The sequence below is a fragment of the Schistocerca cancellata genome, chromosome 9, assembly GCF_023864275.1.
Source record: "Schistocerca cancellata isolate TAMUIC-IGC-003103 chromosome 9, iqSchCanc2.1, whole genome shotgun sequence".
Classification (NCBI taxonomy): domain Eukaryota; kingdom Metazoa; phylum Arthropoda; class Insecta; order Orthoptera; family Acrididae; genus Schistocerca; species Schistocerca cancellata.
In genome coordinates, this window is record NC_064634.1 from 481699367 (window position 1) to 481722453 (window position 23087).

At 43.3% G+C, this 23087-nt stretch overlaps 1 protein-coding gene and 1 pseudogene across 1 annotated transcript in view; both read left to right on the forward strand.

Moving 5' to 3' along the window:
* LOC126101510 (NACHT and WD repeat domain-containing protein 2-like) overlaps positions 1–23087 on the forward strand; it is a 1881963-nt gene that overhangs the window by 670488 nt on the left and 1188388 nt on the right. The gene's annotated exons all lie outside the window — the stretch shown is intronic.
* Positions 69–186, forward strand: LOC126102543 (5S ribosomal RNA; annotated as a pseudogene).

Sequence of the window (23087 nt, forward strand, 5' to 3'; positions counted from 1 at the left end):
ATCACGCTGCCCTTGTGAGATGGCGCATCATCTTGTTAAAAAATACCACTGACGTAGGGAAACGTGAGGGCAATGGCCTTGCCGCAGTGGATACACCGGTTCCCGTGAGATCACCGAAGTTAAGCGGTGTCGGGCGTGGTCCGCACTTTGATGGGTGACCATCCAGGCCGCCATGCGCTGTTGCCATTTTTCGGGGTGTACTCGGCCTCGTGATGCCAATTGAGGAGCTACTCGACCGAATAGTAGCGGCTTCGGTCAGGAATACCATCATAACGACCGGGAGAGCGGTGTGCTGACCCCACGCATCCTCTACTGAGGATGTTACGGCGGTCGGATGGTGCCGGTAGGCCACTCGTGGCCTGACGACGGAGTGCTTCAGTGTCGGGAAACGTCATCGTCATGAAGGGCTGTATATGATCTGCAACCAGTGTACGATTCTCTCGGCCGTTATGGTACCTTGCACGAGCTCCACTGGACCCATCGAGGCTGACGTTAATGTGGCCCAGAGCATGATGGAACCGCAACCGCCTTGTCTCCATCTCACAGTACATGGGTCAAGGAGCTGTTGCTTGGAAGACGACGCATCCGCGCCGTCCCATCGGCGCGATGAAGAAGGTATCGGGAACCGTCAGACCACGCAACTCTCTGCCACTGTGCCAGGGTCCAGTGTCAATAGTCATGTCCCCATTTCAGTTGTAGTTACCAGTGTCGTGGTGTTGAAATTCACACTTACGTGAGTCATCGGCGGTGTAGAGCCATTGTTAGGAGAGCTGAGTGCAGACACCCTTGTGCTTTGCCCAGCATTAAAGTCTGACGTTAGTTCCGTCATAGTTCGCCGCCTGTTTTACCAGTCTACCCAACCTACGACGTCTGTAATGAAGGGTAGCCGCCCTGCTCCAAGGCGTCTGGACCTGGTTCCAGCTCGGTTTCGCCACTTATTGAAGACACTCACAACAGCACTCGTCGAACACCCGACAAGTCGTGTATTACCCGAAATGCTCGTACCGAGCCTCCAGATCATCTCAATCTTCCCTCTATCAAACTATGATAAATCGTCTGATTTCCCCATTTTACACATGGTGCTACATGCACCGTTTATGTGTCTGATTAGCGGTCATTCCTCGCCAGGTGACGCTGATATCACTTGGACGGGTTTATATCGATAGTAGGTCGGTGGATGCCATCTACAGTGTCTGTCTTGTATGGTCTCGTTGCGAGGCGCCTCCTTGTTTTGTTATCCATTTGCTCGGAGAACACCACACTAACGACTTGTGCGTGCACATGACGAGTTAGCTTCGATTGTATTCAAAGATTTATAAGTTGGGAATGAACGGGATTGATCTGCATTTAATATCAAAGATGATGATAAATTTTCGGTCTGATTCAGCTGGAGTAATTCCGCCTGTGCTTACTTCGGCGAGCTATTGGCATGGGTGTGAGTTGCCGCGGCGGCGTTTGTCGTGTTCGGAATGTCGTGCAAGATGTTGAAAACTGAACCTCGACAGATTCTCACTTGCCTCCATTACCACACGCTGGTATTCAACCACCAGTTCCTCCACTTCGCTCAGAGTTCCCACTCCTTTGCAGAAACATGATCTGTCACTTTGTTCTTCCACAATGAAAGTCTTATGAAGACAATGGCAGCACCTGAGCCACTTAGCCATTATTGCGTGTGAAAGGGCATTGGCATCTTTCACGTTCGCCCACTTGGATTTGGATTGGATTGTTTGGGGATGGAGACCAGACAGCGAGGTCATCGGTCTCATCGGATTAGGAAAGGACGGGGAAGGAAGTCGGCCGTGCCCTTTCAAAGGAACCATGCCGACATTAGCCTGAAGTGATTTAGGGAAAACACGGATAACCTAAATCAGGATGGCCGGACGCGTGATTGAACCGTCGTCCTCCCGAATGCGAGTCCAATGTGTTAGCCACGGCGCCACCTCGCTCGGTCGCCCACGTGGAATGAATTATTGCAGCGTTGTTCGACTTCAGTGCAAAAATCGAATTACCGATCTGTATCCGTCTTTATCGGTGGTCCTCTTTATCAACAGACTTCGCCATTTCTCTTTTGGCTACGGTATTTCCTCTTCGCCTCTTCGTCAGTGACGGTGCCACCTTCCTGAGCAGTGTCTGAGGATTCGTCGTGTGCCGTTTCAGTCGCAGGTAAAGATGGCTGCTTACTAGACTCTTTTACGACGTATTATCGTATTAGCTGGCAAACACGAAATTTCTCGGATGTTAATTTTCCCAGTTTTCTATTAGAAGGGGGAACAAATAATGAAGAGTGTTTGTAGTGTAATAAAGAAAAAATTTCACCGTCATATATTTGTGAAAACACCCTCGAAATTATGTAACAGTCACACAAAAAAATATGCGTAATGTACAGGGTGACTATAACTAAAGTTAAACTTTAAAAGTCCGCAGCTCGTGGTCGTGCGGTAGCGTTCTCGCTTCCCACGCCCGGGTTCCCGGGTTCGATTCCCGGCGGGGTCAGGGATTTTCTCTGCCTCGTGATGACTGGGTGTTGTGTGCTGTCCTTAGGTTCGTTAGGTTTAAGTAGTTCTAAGTTCTAGGGGACTGATGACCATAGCTGTTAAGTCCCATAGTGCTCAGAGCCATTTGAAACTTTAAAACCGCTGTAGAAATAACACCACTGGTCAGAATGACGTCAAATTGTAACGGGATATTATCGGAGAAGGAGGAAAACGTATGGATGAAGAAAAATAAATAGTTATTGATTGGCGACTCCATGGAGTGTTCTGTGCACCATGACCAGATAATGGATATAATTGGAAGGAGAAACAGCATTGGTCGTAATTTTTTTTGTTCTATTATCCGCAAAATCGATTTTCGGTCACTTAGTGACCATCCTCAGTGCTGTAATATACAATTTAAATTGGTAGGCACTGGTATCAACAAGCTCAGAGCGATCACATAATATAAATTGTGTATTACAGCACTGAGGATGGTCACTAAGTGACCGAAAATCGATTTTGCGGATAATAAAACAAAAAAATACGACCAATGCTGTTTCTCCTTCCAATTACAAAATAAATAGTTACAAAATGTAGCAATAGATCACGCTATAACCATCATAATTTAATAATGGTCGACTACAAAGACAAATGAATCATACAACAATGCCTAAGGTGTACGTCTGACGTTAAACAAACTTTACTACTCAGTGTGCATGGGTGTGATGCTCTTAGTTACGTAAGCCCATCCACCACGGCAAGATCATATCGTATCGGATGAAAAAAATCGGTTTTTAATTGTCCTGAGGCCAAAAACCGCATAAAAAGCATCAGTCACATGGGTTTTTAAGTGTCCTGAGTCAAAACACATAAAAAACATCGATCAAAATCAAATTGGATTATGAATTTCCGTGTGACTGGCGCAAAACATGTTCAATATGCTGTCCACCGTTTTCTGCGAAAATTTGAAATCGAGAAACAGCATGTTCCGCCACTGATCGAAGTGTTTTTGGGATCACGTTCAGAATGTGTTGCTCAATGCGTCCCTTCAGTACAGCTAAGTTTGCAATCGGAACACTAAACAAAACATCTTTCGTATAGCCCCACAGCCAGATATCACACGTATTAATTTTAATAATGAACAGCCTCAGTTGCACCGTTTATCTAGCATTTACCTAGGTTTCAGTCGGGATAACCCAACCTTCTTCAGTGTAAAAGTATCTGCTGTTTGTCCGTAGTCGACATCGTCAAGCTAAAACCACAAATCCATAAATTATCATCATACTGTGAAACTTATCTGGCACTGCCTCGGCCGCACTTCGCGATTCCGATGCGGCAGCCACGAGTAGCTAAAGATATTTACGAAATCACACGGTTTATGATCAGGTGGTCGAGACTGCCAGGCTGTAGGGAAAATTGCGGCTGATAGTACTAGCATATCCGAAATGGCGTTTCAGCAGCTGCTTAATTGGATTTGCAATGTGCGGAGGTGTGCCATCTTGCATAAAAATAGTATCAAGCACACATGCACGCTGTTGGGGAGCTCGAATTACGTGGTTGTGCAAAAGACACTCATAGCGCTTGCGAGTGCCGGTACAGGTAACAGAGCGAAGCATCTGTCTCTTAGGAAAAACATGGCCCTATGATAAATGATGCCGTATACCCTCTCCACACACTGACCTTTTCGGAATGAAGTGGTACTGGTTGATTTGAGTGTGGATTTTCCGCTGCCCATATTCGACAGTTCTGTGTATTGACGTATCCAGTCAGATAAAAGTGGGCTTCGTCTGTCCACAAAATCTTCCACAGCCAATCATTGTCCACTTCCATGCGAGAAATAAATTCTAAATCAAAGGTCACTCTTGCTGGCAGGTCAACAGGAAGCAACTCGTGCACCAGGGTAATTTTGAGTGGGTAGCAAAGAAGGATGTTTGGTAGGATTTTACGAAACTGTGTCCAAGGGTACGTCCAATGTTCGGGTGATTCTCCGTGCACAACACGTTTGCACGCCACCACTCGTCTCCTCCTGCATTGTTGTGGCCACTATTTCCACTGACGTCGAATCAATTCGTTTCCTCCCTCTACCAGGTTGCACACAAAAAGAACCCTTCTTCGAATTTCCGAATAATTTTCTCCAGACCCACGGCAGTCATCGAACCAACACCGTTTTACAAACCCTTCACTGTTCAGAACTTCTGGAGTGCGGCGTGTGCTCCGGCATCAGTCATGTAGTACAGCTTTACAAGCAGAGCGCGATCCTATATTGAGACAGTGTTGGCGAACGTCGCAGACGCGAAAGGAGGAAAAGCCGTTTTTTTTTTTTTTTTCCTTTTCCCCCAGAGGGGGTAAAGGAAAGCTGTTTTTCCGGCGTGTTTATACCAACTTCAATCGGTCTTGCACATGAAAGGTGTCTCATTTTCGTATTGTGACAGATACAGCGCCATCTATTGATCAATTTTCACACTATTTTTTTCTTCTGCCATACGTTTTCCCCCGTTCTCCGATAATATTCTGCTGCAATTTGACGTCATTCTGACCAGTGGTGTTATTTCTGCAGCGTTTTGAAAGTTTAAAAATGGTTCAAATGGTTCTGAGCACTATGGGACTTATCATATGTGGTCATCAGTCCCCTAGAACTTAGAACTACTTAAACTGAACTAACCTAAGGACATCACACACATCCATGCCCAAGGCAGGATTCGAACCTGCGACCGTAGCAGTCGCACGGTTCCGGACTGAGCGCCTGAACCGCTAGACCACCGCGGCCGGCTTTGATAAGTTTAACTTACACGTATGTGTAAGGTTAGGATTAAAATTAAGAAACATAGTACGCAAAATACTAATTCTCTCGAATGTTTATTTAACTCAGAACATGATTATAAGTAATATTTTCAATTACATATCCAGTAGCTACAATGAAAAGACTCTGTAGCAAATAAGTAATAAATTTAAACGTCTTTTATGATACTTATGTTTTCCAGACATCTGAGGGTTTATGAACTATATGTCGTACAACGACCATACCATTGTAGGTACGCTCAGCGGCATATATGGATACTGTCTGCAAAATCTCTTGTGTGTGGAGTTGGTAGCAAAGAAGTATCACATTTAAACGTCACGCACGATGCGGCAGTTCTTTACGCATTTCGGTGTTTATGACGCCATGTGTCCTGAATTATGTGTGGTACCACGATATAATTTTGTAGGTGCTTTTAGCGGCATACGTGGATGCTGTCAGCGAAATTTATTGGGAATAAAGTTAGCACAGAAGCAATAAATTTAAACGTCGTGTGTGACGCAGCAGTTTCTCACACATCGTGACCTGTGGTTCTTAAACACACAGAGAATGTTGCCTGAGAGAAACGGCTGTGTGTAACTAAGTTTGATTGAAATCGGTTCACTGGTTTAGAAGGAGGTGTGGAATATACAGACTTATATATATCCATATTTATTGTGTGTGGGTTTTCAATTCCTTCGTACTTTAAAGCTTATCTCGTCCAGTAGTCACTGCAGACTAATTTCTTGATGTGGCGTACCACTTGCCTCCAATATTTTTCCGTCACAGCAGGAAAAGCATCGGCCTATATGGTTTCAGCTCGCTGAGCTACTTAATTATCAAGACTACTCGTGTTATGCATTACTAGATTATCGATCATCTCTATGGAATTCAGGCCTGAGAGGTATGTTTTGAATGGAATTAACAGGATGTAACTGGCGCCCTTTAAGTAAGGGCAAAGTTCGGCCTTCCTCGCTTCCGACTGATATGTAATTACTGATCAGCGAGAAATGTAGCTCAGTTTTGAACGACCTAGAAAATAGTGGTTCACTCTCTTGTTTGTCGTGATATGTAGCATTATCAGAAACTGCTTTGCTTATAGAACGTGGTCGTAGAGTAAGCTGATTTTTTTAAAAATATGTGTTTATATTTTCAGTACAGTTCGGCTTTTTGAGTCATACATAAGAAGCGAAAGTAGTACGAACTCCATCACACAGCTTGAGCAGACAGCTATTAAGCGTTCACTGACTCTTACTTTTGACAATCAACCTCACACTTCCACTTTGCCAACGTGTATTCAGAGTGTAATGGATATGAGTGTACGATTTGTCTAAGTATACCAATTGTCGCTTTATCTTGTTACTAATTCATCAGACTCTCTACACGTTATATTACTGATGTTCTCTGCGAAGGTTCTTTCCAGTATGAATAAGAGTGATTCATGTGACAACGAGACAAATGGAAGAAAAGAAAATTATTTCGAAAGTAATTGCCGCTGTTATTACACTTCTCCCCGTGTTATAGAAGGTGGTCAGTACTTTACAGGGGCATGCCGATGTGGCCGTGCGGTTATAGGCGCTTCAGTCTGGAACAGCGTGACCGCTACGGTCGCAGGTTCGAATCCTGCTTCGGGCATGGATGTGTGTGATGTCCTTAGGTTAGTTAGGTTTAAGTAGTTCTAAGTTCTAGTGGACTGATGACCAGGCCCGGGAAGAGAATAGGCCTCCGGTATGTTCTGCCAGTCGTAAAAGGCGACGAAAAGAACAAACCACTAATAGGGCTAACCCCCCTTTTAGTGTGATTACTTGGTACAGGACAGAACTAAAGAAGCCTCGGACAAGCGCCGTCATGGTCGGGGACGACGCTTGAACCCTATGCCCGCCCACAATGGTAACGACACTGCTAGCCAACTGGAAAATGATTTAAATCCAAATAGAGGTGTTTTGCAGGATATGCTTCCTGCAACCACCCTAGAAGGAAAACAAAGACAGAGGATGAGATGGTCAGATGAAGTTAATCGACACCTCATGCTCTGTTATTGCCAAGCAACAAACCTAGGAACCAACACAACTGGATACAGATCACAAGTACACACAACATTTATTACCAGATACCCGGAATTAAAATTTTTAACAGAACAACGACTAGCTGATCAGATCCGTGTAATAATAAAAAATAACAGGATACCCCAGTCAGAATTAGAAAACATCAAACAACAAGTACAACAAATACTGGAACTAAATAATGTGCAATCAGAAGAAGAAGAAAATACAGTAATGGACTCAAACATCCCAGAGCAAACAAACAAAGAGCAACACGCGTCAATTAAACAATCAGAGGAAAACGAAATCTTAAGACAGCCACCAGAACAAGCATAAATAGAACACGAAGAGACACACGTGTTAGATATAGAAGAGAAATTTCAGCTGACATATATAGAAGACAAAGACACAAATACAGACATTAGACCATTCTTGCATAGACCGCCGAATAACCCACAAGTCGAAACAACAATAAAAACTATCAACACAATCATACACAACAAAATAAATGAAAATACAACCATGGAAGAGTTACAACTACTGGTTTATATAGGAGCACTCACTGCACTAAATATACACACTAGGCAGAGATCAGAACCAACCAACACACAGAAGAAACCCACAAAACCAGCATGGCAACACAGGCTACAGATCAGAATAGAAAAACTGAGAAAAGACATCGGACAGCTAACACAATTCATAAGAAATGAAATATCAGACAAAAAACGAAAAAGGTTAGGTAAAATCTCACAACAAGAAGCAATAGAGCAATTAGATGAAAAAAAGCAGCAATTGCAAGCATTGGCCAAACGACTTAGAAGATACAGAAAAAGTGAAAATAGAAGGAAACAAAACCAAACATTCAACACAAACCAAAAGAGATTTTACCAAACAATGGATAACACACACATTAAAATAGACAATCCACCAAATATAGCAGACATGGAACACTTCTGGAGCAACATATGGTCAAACCCGGTACAACATAACAGGCATGCACGGTGGATACAAGCAGAAACAGACACATACAAGATGATACCACAAATGCCTGAAGTAATAATTTTGCAGAAGTCACCTGAGCAATTAATTCTACACACAATTGGAAAGCCCCTGGAAATGATAAAATAGCAAATTACTGGCTAATGAAGTTCACCTCAACACATTCACATCTAACTAAATTATTTAACAGTTACATTGCAGACCCATACACATTCCCTGATACACTTGCACATGGAATAACCTATCTGAAACCTAAACATCAAGCAGACACAGCAAACCCAGCTAAATATCGCCCCATAACATGCCTACCAACAATATACAAAATATTAACTTCAGTCATCACACAGAAATTAATGACACATACAACACAGAACAAAATTATTAGTGAAGAACAAAAAGGCTGCTGCAAAGGAGCACGAGGATGTAAAGAGCAACTGATAATAGATACAGAGGTGTCATATCAAGCTAAACCTAAACAAAGGTCCCTACACTATGCATACATTGATTACCAAAAAGCCTTTGATTGTGTACCCCACTCATGGTTACTACAGATATTGGAAATATACAAAGTAGATCCTAAATTGATACAGTTTCTAAACATAGTAATGAAAAACTGGAAAACCACACTTAATATCCAAACAAATTCAGATAACATCACATCACAGCCAATACAGATTAATCGTGGAATATACCAAGGAGACTCATTAAGTCCTTTCTGGTTCTGCCTTGCTCTGAACCCACTATCCAACATGCTAAATAATACAAATTATGGATACAATATTACTGGAACACACCCACACAAAATCACACATTTGCTATACATGGATGATCTAAAGCTACTGGCAGCAACAAATCAACAACTCAACCAATTACTAAAGATAACAGAAGTATTCAGCAATGATATAAATATGGCTTTTGGAACAGACAAATGTAAGAAAAATAGCATAGTCAAGGGCAAACACACTAAACAAGAAGATTACATATTGGATAACCACAGCGACTGCATAGAAGCGATGGAAAAAACAGATGCCTATAAATATCTAGGATACAGACAAAAAATAGGAATAGATAATACAAATATTAAACAAGAACTAAAAGAAAAATATAGACAAAGACTAACAAAAATACTGAAAACAGAATTGACAGCAAGAAACAAGACAAAAGCTATAAATACTTATGCTATAGCAGTATTGACCTACTCATTTGGAGTAGTGAAATGGAGTGACACAGACCTAGAAGCACTCAATACACTTACACGATCACAATGCCACAAATATAGAATATATCACATACATTCAGCAACAGAAAGATTCACATTAAGCAGAAAGGAAGGTGGAAGGGGATTTATAGATATAAAAAACCTACATTATGGACAGGTAGACAATTTAAGAAAATTCTTTCTAGAACGAGCAGAAACTAGCAAAATACACAAAGCAATCACTCATATAAATACATCAGCTACACCATTGCAATTTCATAACCACTTCTACAACCCTTTAGATCACATAACATCAACAGATACATAGAAAGTAAATTGGAAAAAGAAAACACTACATGGCAAGCACCCGTATCATCTAACACAGCCACACATCGATCAAGACGCATCCAACACATGGCTAAGAAAAGGCAATATATACAGTGAGATGGAAGGATTCATGATTGCAATACAGGATCAAACAATAAACACCAGATATTACAGCAAGCATATTATTAAAGATCCCAATACCACAACAGATAAATGCAGACTTTGCAAACAACAAATAGAAACAGTAGATCACATCACAAGCGGATGTACAATACTAGCAAATACAGAATACCCCAGAAGACATGACAATGTAGCAAAAATAATACATCAACAACTTGCCATAAAACATACACTAATAAAACAACACGTTCCCACATACAAGTACACACCACAAAATGTACTGGAGGATGATGAATACAAATTATACTGGAACAGAACGATTATAACAGATAAAACAACACCACATAACAAACCTGACATCATACTCACCAATAAAAAGAAGAAATTAACACAACTAATTGAAATATCCATACCCAATACAACAAATATACAGAAGAAAACAGGAGAAAAAATTGAAATATACGTCCAACTGGCTGAGGAAGTCAAGGACATGTGGCATCAGGATAAAGTCGACATTATACCAATTACCCTATCAACTACAGGAGTCATACCTCACAATATCCACCAGTACATCAATGCAATACAGCTACATCCAAACATATATATACAACTACAAAAATCTGTAATTATTGATACATGTTCAATGACCCGAAAGTTCCTAAATGCAATATAACATATTCCGTTCAGTTAAAAGGAAGTCACGCTTGATCAAGGTCCGCGTCACTGTCCATTTTTGACAAGACATAACGTCTGAGAATAGAAAGAAATAATAATAATAGTGAACTACTTCATAACTATCCGGGAGATACACAGCATCGTCATGTCTATGGCAGTTACTGCGAAACTACAGTGATGAGCCAAGACGTTATGACCACCTGCTTTTTTGTCCGTCTTTGAAGCGTAATACATCATTGATCCTGCCAATCAGGGATACGACAGTTTGGTAATAGGTTTGTGGAGGTATGTTGCATTAGACGTCTACGCACAGGTCATGTAATTAGCGTAAATAAGAAGCCGCTGATCTGCGTACGCGGTGATGGCGCCCGATAGGGTCCCATATGGGTTCCATAGGATTTAAATCAGTCGAATTTGGTCGCAGAGACATCAACGTGAGTTAACTATTTCTTTTTCTTTTGGCTCATCAGCCTTCTAACTGGTTATATGCGGCGCTCAACGAATTCGTCGCCTGTGTTAACCTCCTCATTTCAGAGTAGCACTTGCAACTCACGTCCTCAAGTATTTGCTGGATGTATTCCAATCTCTGTCTTCCTCTACAATTTTTGCCCTCTACAGCTCCCTCTAGTACCATGGAAGTCATTCCCTCATATCTGAGCAGATGTCCTGTTCCTTCTCCTTATTAGTGTTTCCCACATATTCCCTTCCTCTCCGATTCTACCTAGAACCTCCTCACTCCTTACCTAATTTTCAACATCCGTCTGTAGCTCCACATCTCAAGTGCTTCGATTCTCTTCTGTTTCGGTTTTCCCACAGTCCATGATTCACTACTCCAGACGTACATTTACAGAGATTTCTTAAATTAAGGCCGATATTTCAAATTAGTAGACTTATCTTGGCCAGGAATACCTTTTTTGCCATAGCTAGTCTGCTTTTGGTGTCCTCCTTGCTCCGTCCGTCATTGGTTACTTTACTGCCTAGGTATCAGAATTCCTTAACTTCATCTACTTCGTGACCATCAGTCCTGATGTTAAGTTTCACGATGTTCTCATTTTTACTACTTCTCATCATCATCGTCTTTCTTCGATTTACTCTCGGTCCACACTGTGTACTCATTAGACTGTACATTACGTTCAGCAGAACATGTAATACTTCTTCACATGCACTCAGGATAGCAATGTCATCAGCGAATCGTATCGTTCATATCCTTTGACTTTTAATTCCACTGCTGAACCTTTGTTTATTTCCACCACTACTTCCTCGATGTACAGATTGAACAGTAGGGGCGAAAGGCTACATCCATGTCTTACACCCTTTTTAATACGAGCACTTCGTTCTTGGTCGTTCACTCTTATTATTACCTCTTGGCTGTTGTACATATTGTATAGGACACGTCTCTCCCTGTAACTTACCCCTACATTTTTTCACGATTTCGCTGGCCCCTGTGGCCGAGCGGTTCTAGGCACTTCAGTCCGGAACCGCGCTCTGCTACGGACGCAGTTTCGAATCCTGCCTCGGGCATGGATGTGTGTGGCGTCCTTGGGTTAGTTAGGTTCTAAGTCTAGGGGACTGATGACCTCAGATGTTAAGTCCCACAGTGCTTAGTGCCATTTCAACCTTTTTTTCAGAATTTCGAACATCTTGCACCATTTTACATTGTCGAACGCCTTTTCCAGGTCGACAAATACTGTGAACGTCTCTTGATTTTTCTTTAGTCTTGCTTCTATTATTACCCGCAACGTCATAATTGTCTCTCTCATGCGTTTACTTTTCCTAAAGCCAAAATGAACGTCTTCTAGCGCATCCTCAATTTTCTTTACCATTTTTCTGTATATTATTCTTGACGATAACTAGTTTGGACAAGAAGAGAATAGAAGCTTTCGAAATGTGGTGCTACAGAAGAATGCTGAAGATAAGGTGGGTAGATCACGGAACTAATGAGGAGGTATTGAATAGGATTGGAGAGAAGAGAAGTTTGTGGCACAACTTGACTAGAAGAAGGGATCGGTTGGTAGGACATGTTTTGAGGCATCAAGGGATCACAAATTTAGCATTGGAGGGCAGTGTGGAGGGTAAAAATCGTAGAGGGAGACCAAGAGATGAATACACTAAGCAGATTCAGAAGGATGTAGGTTGCAGTAGATACTGGGAGATGAAGAAGCTTGCACAGGATAGAGTAGCATGCATCAAACCAGTCTCAGGACTGAAGACCACAACAACATTCTTGTAAGCAACTTGGATGCATGAGCTGTTAAGCTGTGCGATAATTCTCGCAGTTGTCAGGTCTTGCCATCTTCGCAATTGTGTGGATGATGCTTTTCCGAAAGTCAGATGGCATGTCGCCAGACGCATACATTCTACACACCAACGTGAACAGTCGTTTTGTGGCCACTTCCCTCAATGATTTTAGAAATTCTGATGGAATGTTATCTATCGCTTCTGCATTATTTGACCTTAACAGTTGCATACCAATGCTGTATGTTGCGCTGGCCAACGCCAATGGGAGGGATCAGCGACTGACCCCACAACCATCACACATTCTCTATCTAGGATAAACGACATTACTTATGTATTTCCATAATTTTGGCAGATTACAAGATTAAAATGTTGATTATTATTACTGGGAAAGGGTTTCTGGGACACTTTTAGTAAAAAATAAATAGTTTTTTAAATTTATTTGTATTAATTTCACAACTGCAAGGATTACTCAGATTCATATTCAGAACACGTTACAATACGAACTAAATCTTCTTTCTTGGTGTGTGCAGGGCTGATATACTTCCTGCAAGAAGTGCAAGCCTTCATGTACTTACAGTCTTTGCTTCTAGCGCATAAATAACAGCGTCCTTTTTTTGGCAGATTATGCCCAGCTGCACGTATTACTTTCCGTCGCGCGCTCCGTAGCGTTGTTTGCTCTGCTCACAGCACCTTGATTTTGATTACACTCATACGAAAAATTTGATAACGCTGTAGTGTAGTTTGAGTGTAGGCCTACAGCATTTTGAGCGCGCCTTTCATGTTGAGGTCACAAAGTTCACGAGCGAGATTTTTCAGGTACTTCTTTCTTCCAGAACTCTTTGTCGGGCAATTGTTTGCCCATTCCTTGTGTGTATCTTGAAATACAACATATGAATTGTATGCTGCAATGCCAATCAAGTTGAAAAACACTGCCATTGGCCATTGACGCGTTGCTCGACGGCAGCTGTACGTTCTTACACACTTATCGAATGAATCCACTCCTGACGTTGTACAATTGTAGAATAGGATGATGTCTGGCTTCTCTTCCGTGACATTCGTATCACGATGTTGGGTTGACAATACTGTAACAAGCTTTCCTTTCTTAGGCACGTAACTGACTAAAGTGGCATCATCACTAAAGTCAAATCGGATTGTTCCCGGTGTATCTTTTTTTAGGGAAACCGGACGGAGTTCTGTAGGAAAATCGCGTTTGTCACTTCGAATAGTACCAATTGTAATTATTTTCTCTTTCAAAAAAGAAATGGCTCTGAGCACAATGGGACTTAACTTCTGAGGTCATCAGTCTCCTAGAACTTAGAACTACTTAAACCTCACTAATCTAAGGACATCACAGACATCCATGCCCGAGGCAGGATTCGAACCTGCGACGGTAGCGGTCGCGCGGTTCCAGACTCTAGCGCCTAGAACCGCTCGGCCTCTCCGGCCGGCTTTCTCTTTCAAAAGATCAGATGCGAGTGGAACGGTAGTGAACTTTCTGTACATGGTAACATTTCTTCCAGATTGTTTCAAGTTAGACATTTCAATCAACCTTCTGTTTCAGAGCCACTGTTATGGTTTTTCTCATTAGCGTGCTTTCCAGCGTAGGGATCCGCAGCGAAGAAGTATTTCGTATCTGAATCAGATAACAGGTTCACCACTATTCCATGTTTTCCTGGTTTTGTTGGAATATATAGCCTGAATGGGCATCACCCATGGAAGGTCACAATTTCTTCATCCACTGTGACTGACTCACTAGGATTATAAAACTCAGGAAATTTACTATCATGTTCCATATATCCCTGATAGCAGCAAATTTGTCGGTCTGTTTTCTAGGTGCTCGAGTTAGAGCATCATCCAAACGCAAGCACTTTAGTAAGAGCATCAGTCTATGCTCCGAAAATGAAGCTCGGTACATCGGAAAGTTTTCTTTACTAAATATATCACGTAAACTGTCCTTGTTCTGTCTATGGACTCCACAGTTCAATAGAATTCCAATTGCTGACAGAATTCCTTCCCTTTCAAATACTTTCGAATTTTTTATGAAAATATTTTCAGATGATTCCCTAAGATTTCCAAGCGTTTGATTGGTACACATCAAAATGTTATCCAGGATGTTATCATCGAAGTACATGAGAAAAGCTTTACCTGGTGTATCAGGTTTTATCCCTGGCTTAGTTCCTTTCGGGTTCCCATTACGTTAGCAGGGGACCTCCTCCTTTGATTTACGTAAGGGCTTCTCTTCCATATCATACTTGACGGGTATTCCACGTCTTTTTCAAGTTGATCAATTTGTGCTTTCGACCTGGGCCGTCTTCTTGTTGGTTGAATATCTATAAAAATATGAAAACAGAACCGAACACTAGCAAACTACGCACTCTACCGAGACACACATCCTAATATATTCCAAAATATCTGCAAAAAGTAGTAAAAATCAATACTTACCCTGTTAACTTTCATCCAATTCTCTGCTGTCAGAAACTATTTGATATGGGATTTCCATGACTACATCTTCAGTTTTACTGCTTGAGCTTTCGGACATTTCACCACTAAATTCATTGTCTGAACTCTCAAACAAATTTCTAATTTCATCATCTGTCAATTTCATCTTCTTGTACATTCTATCAAATGCCACAAAGATATTACCTTCCACTCACCACACTGTTTACCGGTTGACTGCGAGTGGTGATTGGTGACCTTCTACACCTTCAGTTATAACAATCGCTATAACTCAACAATGACTGTAAACCAAAAGCTGTTCTTATTGCAGATTGTAGCAATTATAATTACGATAAATGTCATGTATTTATTAAATAAACTACTGAACACGACAGGAGTTTTGTCCTAAAAACTTCGCCGGCCGCGGTGGTCTAGCGGTTCTGGCGCTGCAGTCCGGAACCGCGGGACTGCTACGGTCGCAGGTTCGAATCCTGCCTCGGGCATGGGTGTGTGTGATGTCCTTAGGTTAGTTAGGTTTAAGTAGTTCTAAGTTCTATGGGACTTATGACCTAAGATGTTGAGTCCCATAGTGCTCAGAGCCATTTGAACCATTTGAATCCTAAAAACTTCGCTGGGGTCAGTTACTGACCCCCCCCCCCCCCCATTAGTATGCAACTGTTAAGTCCTCCAATGCTCTTTCAAATTCTAATACCGGGTCCCCTATCTCTTCTAAATCGACTCCTGTTTCCTCCGCAAACCCCTGTAGCACGACTCTGGCTCCGAGACTCGTACAATTATTCTGCTGAAAGATGATTTACCGTCGGGGAAGACATCAGGCTTGAAGGGATTCAGGTGCTTCACAGCTGTCGTGTCTTCGATTACTGCCACAGGTCCGATGCAATCACAGGAGTATATCTCGTACACCACAATACTGCTCCCGCCAGCCTCCATCAGTGGCGCACTGCACAGCTCAAGCCACCGTTCACCTCGATGACGGAGTTTTATGGAGACGACCATCGACCGAGTGTAACAAAACTAAGATTAACCCAACGAGCTGACGCGTTACCATCGATCAACTGTCGAACCCCAATAGTCCCACACCCACTGCAATCGTAAGTGATGATGTCATTGGGTCAACATGTGAACACATCGGAGTGATCTGCCATGGAGCCCCATGTTCAACAATGTACGATGAACACTGTGCTCCGAAACACTTGTGCGTGCATCAGCATTGTGCTCTTTCTGAAGAGATGCCACAGATGGACATCTATCCTACTTTACAGAGCAGACAAGCATCCGAACCCCACGTTCTGTGAAGTGTTCTGGACTTCCATGCGTTTAGCGCCTAGTGGTAATTTCACTGTAGTAGTAGTAGGCTTTAAGCACTATGGGACTTAGAACTACTTAAACCTAACTAACCTAAGGACATCACACACATCCATGCCCGAGGCAAGATTCGAACCTGCGACGTAGCAGTAGCGTGGTTCCGGACTGAAGCGCCTAGAACCGCTTTGCCACAGCGGCCGGCAGTTTCCCTGTCTTTCTGCCTCTTTCCGTAGATATTCACGACAGTAGCACGTGGACATTCGACCAGCTTCGCCGTTTTGTGGATACCTGTTCACAGGCTCTGCGTAATAGTAATCCGCACGTTGTCGAAAGCGCTTATCCCAAAGGATTTCCACATTTACAGCCCATTTCTTCGCTAGGGTGATCCACCGTCCGTGTCTGCTCCGCTTACATACGTTTCTTAGCGCGTCACGTGCCAGCAACGCCACCAGACGACATCCAACGTTGCGGTGGTCCGTGGTGATAATGCTGTGGCTTATCAGTGTACATGACAGATGGTGGAAAAGAATCTACTGTACCTGCTTGGGCCAAACGCAGCGGCTAATTGAATACCCCGTGGGCTGAGCACTGCGTGGCTGTGTGATGGAGGGGCCGTGTCGCTGCGGACGAGTCGGCGGTCCGCTTCATGCATAATGCACCGCCAGCCGGCAGGCCAAGTGGAGCCCTCCGCACCGCAGGCAGGCGCGGGACAGACACCAACACCCGCCTCACCTGAGGGGCAGGCAGCAGGCCGAACACGTCACAGTCGCTACCCACACTGCACGCGAAATCTCTCACCAGATCCACATACTTGGTGGGAGACACTGTTGTTTTAGGCATTTCTACATGATAACTTTGCACTCTGAACTGAAAAGAGCGACGTGAAGCGATCGACAGGTACACTAAACACACTGCCCAACACATCTGTGCAAAGTTCCATCAGATTTTCACAGTGGTTTCCATTTCGCTCCTAATCAGACCTTTCCGAATACACCTCGTATTAGTATGGATATTTACCCAGTACTAAATACACAATGTGATCAGCAGCGCTACGTGAACTTATTTATCGCATTAGCGATTATATTAATATCGCTCGTAGATTGTAGAGGAAGCTTTATTAGTGGTATTAAGCTCCTTCAAGCAGTGTAGGGGCGTGTTATGGAAGAACCTTGCAATATGACAGACAAACTGTAGCCTTCGTGTATTATCACCAATTTTTGCTCTGTTCTCTATAAAATGGGCTATAGCTTCAGAATGAATAAAGCTCTGCTCAAATAAAAGACATCGTTGCTTTCCTGCAATTTAAAATTTTCCGGCGAATTAAATCTTCGAAGAGATTTCGAAATTGCATCCGGTCGTTTACGACGACCGACTGCAATCCCGAAATCTCTTCGAACCGTTGCTCTTATTGTGTGTTTTTCGACCTGTTAGATATGTCACACAACCCCATTACCACTTGAAAATTGCGCGTTGTATCTAAAACAGTGTCTTCCAAAATGGTCACATTTTAGGTTTCTCTGCCTCCCATCTCGTATCTCATAAGTCTTCCGATTCGACTGGCATGGTTCAGCACGAATTACTCTCCTGTACCAATTTCTTCATCTTTGAGGAGCAATTGACCCTACGTCGTCAACTACTTATTGGATGTATTCTAGTCTGTATCTTCTCCTATACTTTTTGTCACCTACAGTTCACTCTTGTACCATGGAAGTTATTTTCAGATGTCTTAACACATGCGCTATTACACGGTCCCTTCTTCTTGTCAGTGTTTTCAGTGTGTTCCCGTCATCACCGATTCTGGACCGCATCGCCATACACCTGAACTCATCGGTTCACCTAATTTTCAACATCCTTCTAGTGCATCACATCCAAGAGGTTTAAATTCTGTTCCTTTCCTGTTTTCCCGCAGTCGGTTTCGAACCTACTGTCGACAGCTTATGGTCAAAGAAGCGGTTGACAAAATCGCCAATGTTGCTACGAAAATATAGGGGACAATATTCTGCGTAGCCAGACATATGACCGAAATCAGTTGGTGTTCCATTAACCAAGGGAAAGAGTCCACGTTCTGCAAAGACATCTATTACTCAAAGTATTTGAGTTTTTATACTGGTTCCTTATAGCGTTTCATAAACATCCGACATCAGATGGGATCTCAGAAATAGGTGTACACCAAGGAATCGATTACTGCTGTCTCTTAAAACAAAAAATAACTACTTCCAGTACAATGAGGTAACAAAAGTCATGGGATACCGATATGCACATATACCAATGGCGGTAGTATCGCTTACATAAGGTGTAAAAGGGCACTGCATTGGTGGAACTGTCATCTGTACTCAGGTGATTCGTGTGAAAAGGTTTCCGACATGATTATGACCGCACGACGGGTACTAACAGAGACTTACGCGGAATTGTGGTTGGAGATACATGTAGGGGACTTTCCATTTCAGAAATCGCAAGGGAATTCAGTATTTCGAGATACACAGTGACAAGAGTGTGCCTAAAACACTAAATTTCAGGCGTTGTTTCTCAATACCGACAACACAGTGGACGACCGTCTTCACTTAATGACCGAGAGCAGAGACGTTTCTGTAGAGTTGTCAGTGCTAACAGACAATCAACACTGCACGAAATAATCGCAGAAATCAATGTGAAACGTACGACGAAGTATACGTCAGGAAAGAGCGGCGAGATTCGGCGTTATGCACTATGGCAGCAGACGACCGCGCAAGTGCCTTTGCTAACAGCACGATGTCAGCACCTCATGGTCTAGTGGCTAGCGTTGCTGCCTCTGGATCACGGGGCCCCGGGTTCGATTCCCGGTCGGTTTGGGGATTTTCTTTGGCGGGGACTGGGTGTTAGTGTTGACATCATTTCGTCATCGTCATCATACATCATTATCTAACAGCACCACATCGCCTGCAGCGACTCTCCTCGGCTCATGCCCACATCGTTTGGAGCGTAGACGACTGAAAAACCGTATTTTGAATCCTGATTTCAGTTGGTAAGAGCTGATGATATGATCCGAGCGCGGTTCAGACTCAAGAAGGCAAGGACCCAAGCTGCCGACAAGGCACTGTGCAAACTGGTGGTGGCTCCACAACGGCGTTGGTTGTGTTTATGGGGAACTGACTGGGTCCTCTGGTCCAATTGAACCTATCACTGATAGGAAATGGTTATGTTCGGCTAGTTGGAGATGATTTGCAGTCGTTCGTGGGCTGTTATGGATGATAGTACTCCATGTTACCGGGCCACAACTGTTCGCGATTGGTTTGGAGAACATTCTGGGTGATTCGAGCAAATGATTTGGCTGACAAGATCGCTCGACATGAGAGCCATCGAACATATTTTGACACAACCGAGATGTCAGTTCGTACACAGAATCCCGTCCCAGCACCATTTTCGTAGTTATGGGTATGGCTTAATATTTTTGCAGTGGACTTCCAACGAGTCCATGCCACGTCAAGTTGCTGCACTAGGCCGGCCAGAAAGGATTACCCTTGACTTTTGCCGCCACGGTATGTATTTCAAGTAACTCTATAGCACCAGAGCCAAAGTCAGCACTGCACAATCCAGAAAAGTCTGATAGAGAAATTTATTTAGTGGAGAGCCAGTAGCATCGAATATTACGATAGCAGTGGGAGGTAGCCAGAAAACTACTGTGACGCTTTTGAAAAGATACAGAAAGATAGGTCCTTTATCATTTAGCTTCAAAATGGCAGGTCAGCAACTGGAAGCAGTTAATACCATAAATTATCTGGGAGTACGCATTAGGAGTGATTTAAAATGGAATGATCGTATAAAGTTGATCGTCGGTAAAGCAGATGCCAGACTGAGATTCATTGGAACAATCCTAAGGAAATGCAATCCGAAAACAAAGGAAGTAGGTTACAATACGCTTGTTCGCCCACTGCTTGAATACTGCTCAGCAGTGTGGGATCCGTACCAGATAGGGTTGATACAAGACATAGAGAAGATCCAACGGAGAGCAGCGCGCTTCGTTACAGGATCATTTAGTAATCGCGAAAGCGTTACGGAGATGACAGATAAACTCCAGTGGAACACTCTGCAGGAGAGACGCTCAGTAGCTCGGTACGGTCTTTTGTCACAGTTTCGAGAACATACCTTCACCGAAGAGTCAAGCAGTATATTGCTCCCTCCAACGTATATCTCGCGAAGATACCATGAGGATAAAATCAGAGAGATTAGAGCCCACACAGAGGCATACGGACAATTCTTCTTTCCACGAACAATACGAGACTGGAATAGAAGGGAGAACCGATAGAGGTACTGAAGGTACCCTCCGCCACACACCGTCAGGTGGCTTGCGGAGTATGGATGTAGATGTAGATGTACTTATTAGTACATTCAGATGATCTTAGTCACAAAGATCTGCGGAACCGGAAACAGTCCTATCCCAAATGGGCCAATACCATAAAAATCGAACACGAGTTGATAGCGTTACGCAAAGGTATCTCCCTAGAGCACGTTGCGCGGGGTTGGCAAGAGTCGGGCTCGACCGAGGGCTGCCTTGTCTTGTGTACTCTGGTTGTCTGAGTCTGTCCGGCCGTCAGGCCTCCGCACAGTGGCCGCTGTCAGCTGAGCCGGGGGCCACGTGGTGCGAGTTGTCGGTCTGACTGACGTCACAACATCATGTCGCTTCGCTAATGTAACACAATTTTCAATTCGTAACTCTGTACTCAGTTCGTGACCGGTGACATCAACATGTTTTACAGGATGTAACACACGTGTTCCTATTGTAAATTGCATTTCACTCATTCTGTTTCCATTAAATACGGAACTTTTAGTAACAGTGAAAAGAGAATTTAACGTAATCAGATCCCTAGTTTACAAAAAACAGGTGTCATCTCTCTGTGAAATTATTATGTACAGCCTGTGTGATAATCTTACCAACACTAAACTGCTGCACTGTTCGTCACCTGGGAAAAGATTGGAAGTTGTGTTGCCTCTTTCGGTTAATGTTTTGCATAACTTTAGCTACTACACCTGATTTAACCTCGTCCTGCTATTTGAATAATGACTCTACTCCTTTTAAGTCGTTGTAAATAACACTGTGGCGACAAAAGTCGTGGGATATTTCCTAATGTCGTGCCGCACTTCCTTCTGCTCGGTGTTGTGCAACAACTAGATGTAGCATTGACTCAACAAGTTCGAAGTCCCCAGTAGAAATATTAAGTCATGCTGCCCCTACAACCATCCATATTTCCAAAATTGTTGCCAGAGCAGGATACTGTGTTCGAACTGACATCTCTATTATGTCCCATTAATGACCGACAGTGTATTATGTCAGCTGATCCGGGAGACAAAATCATCAGCTTGAATATTACAGAATCTTCTTCAAACCAATCACGAATAGCTGTGACCCTGTGACATGACATCGTTGTTTAAGAACGTGAAGTACATAAATGGCTTCAAATGGTCTCCAACTAGCCGAAAATAACCATTTACCGTCAATGATCGGTTCTGTTGTACCAGGGGATCCCGTTTATTTCATATAAACACAGCCTACACCATTATGGACCAATAACCAGCTTGGAGAGTAACTTGTTGACAGTTTGGGTTCATGGCTTCGTGGGGCCTGCGCCACACTCGCACCATACCATCAGCTCTTACGGTCTGAAATCTGGACTCACCTGACCAGGCCACGGTTTTCCAGTCTCATAGAGTCCAACCCATATGGTCACGACTCCAGGAGAGGCACTGCAGGCAGTGTCGCGCTGTTAGCAGAGGCACTCGCTTAGGTTGTCTGTTGCCATAGCTTATTAACGACAAATTTCACCACATTCTCATAACTGATGCGTTTCTCTTACGTCCAACACTTATTTCTGCGATTATTTAATGCAGTGTTGTTTGTCTGTAGCCACTGACAACTCTACCCAGCACACACTGCTCTCAGTCGGTAAGTGAAGGCCTTCGGCCACCACGTTGTCCGTGGTGAGACGTAATGTCTGAAATTCGGTATTCTCGGCACAGTCTTGACAATGTGGATCTCGAAATATTGAACTAACTGAGGGCATATTTCTGAAATGTACACTCCTGGAAATTGAAATAAGAACACCGTGAATTCATTGTCCCAGGAAGGGGAAACTTTATTGACACATTCCTGGGGTCAGATACATCACATGATCACACTGACAGAACCACAGGCTCATAGACACAGGCAACAGAGCATGCACAATGTCGGCACTAGTGCAGTGTATATCCACATTTCGCAGCAATGCAGGCTGCTATTCTCCCATGGAGACGATCGTAGAGATGCTGGATGTAGTCCTGTGGAACGGCTTGCCATGCCATTTCCACCTGGCGCCTCAGTTAGACCAGCGTTCGTGCTGGACGTGCAGACCGCGTGAGACGACGCTTCATCCAGTCCCAAACATGCTCAATGGGGGACAGATCCGGAGATCTTGCTGGCCAGGGTAGTTGACTTACACCTTCTAGAGCACGTTGGGTGACACGGG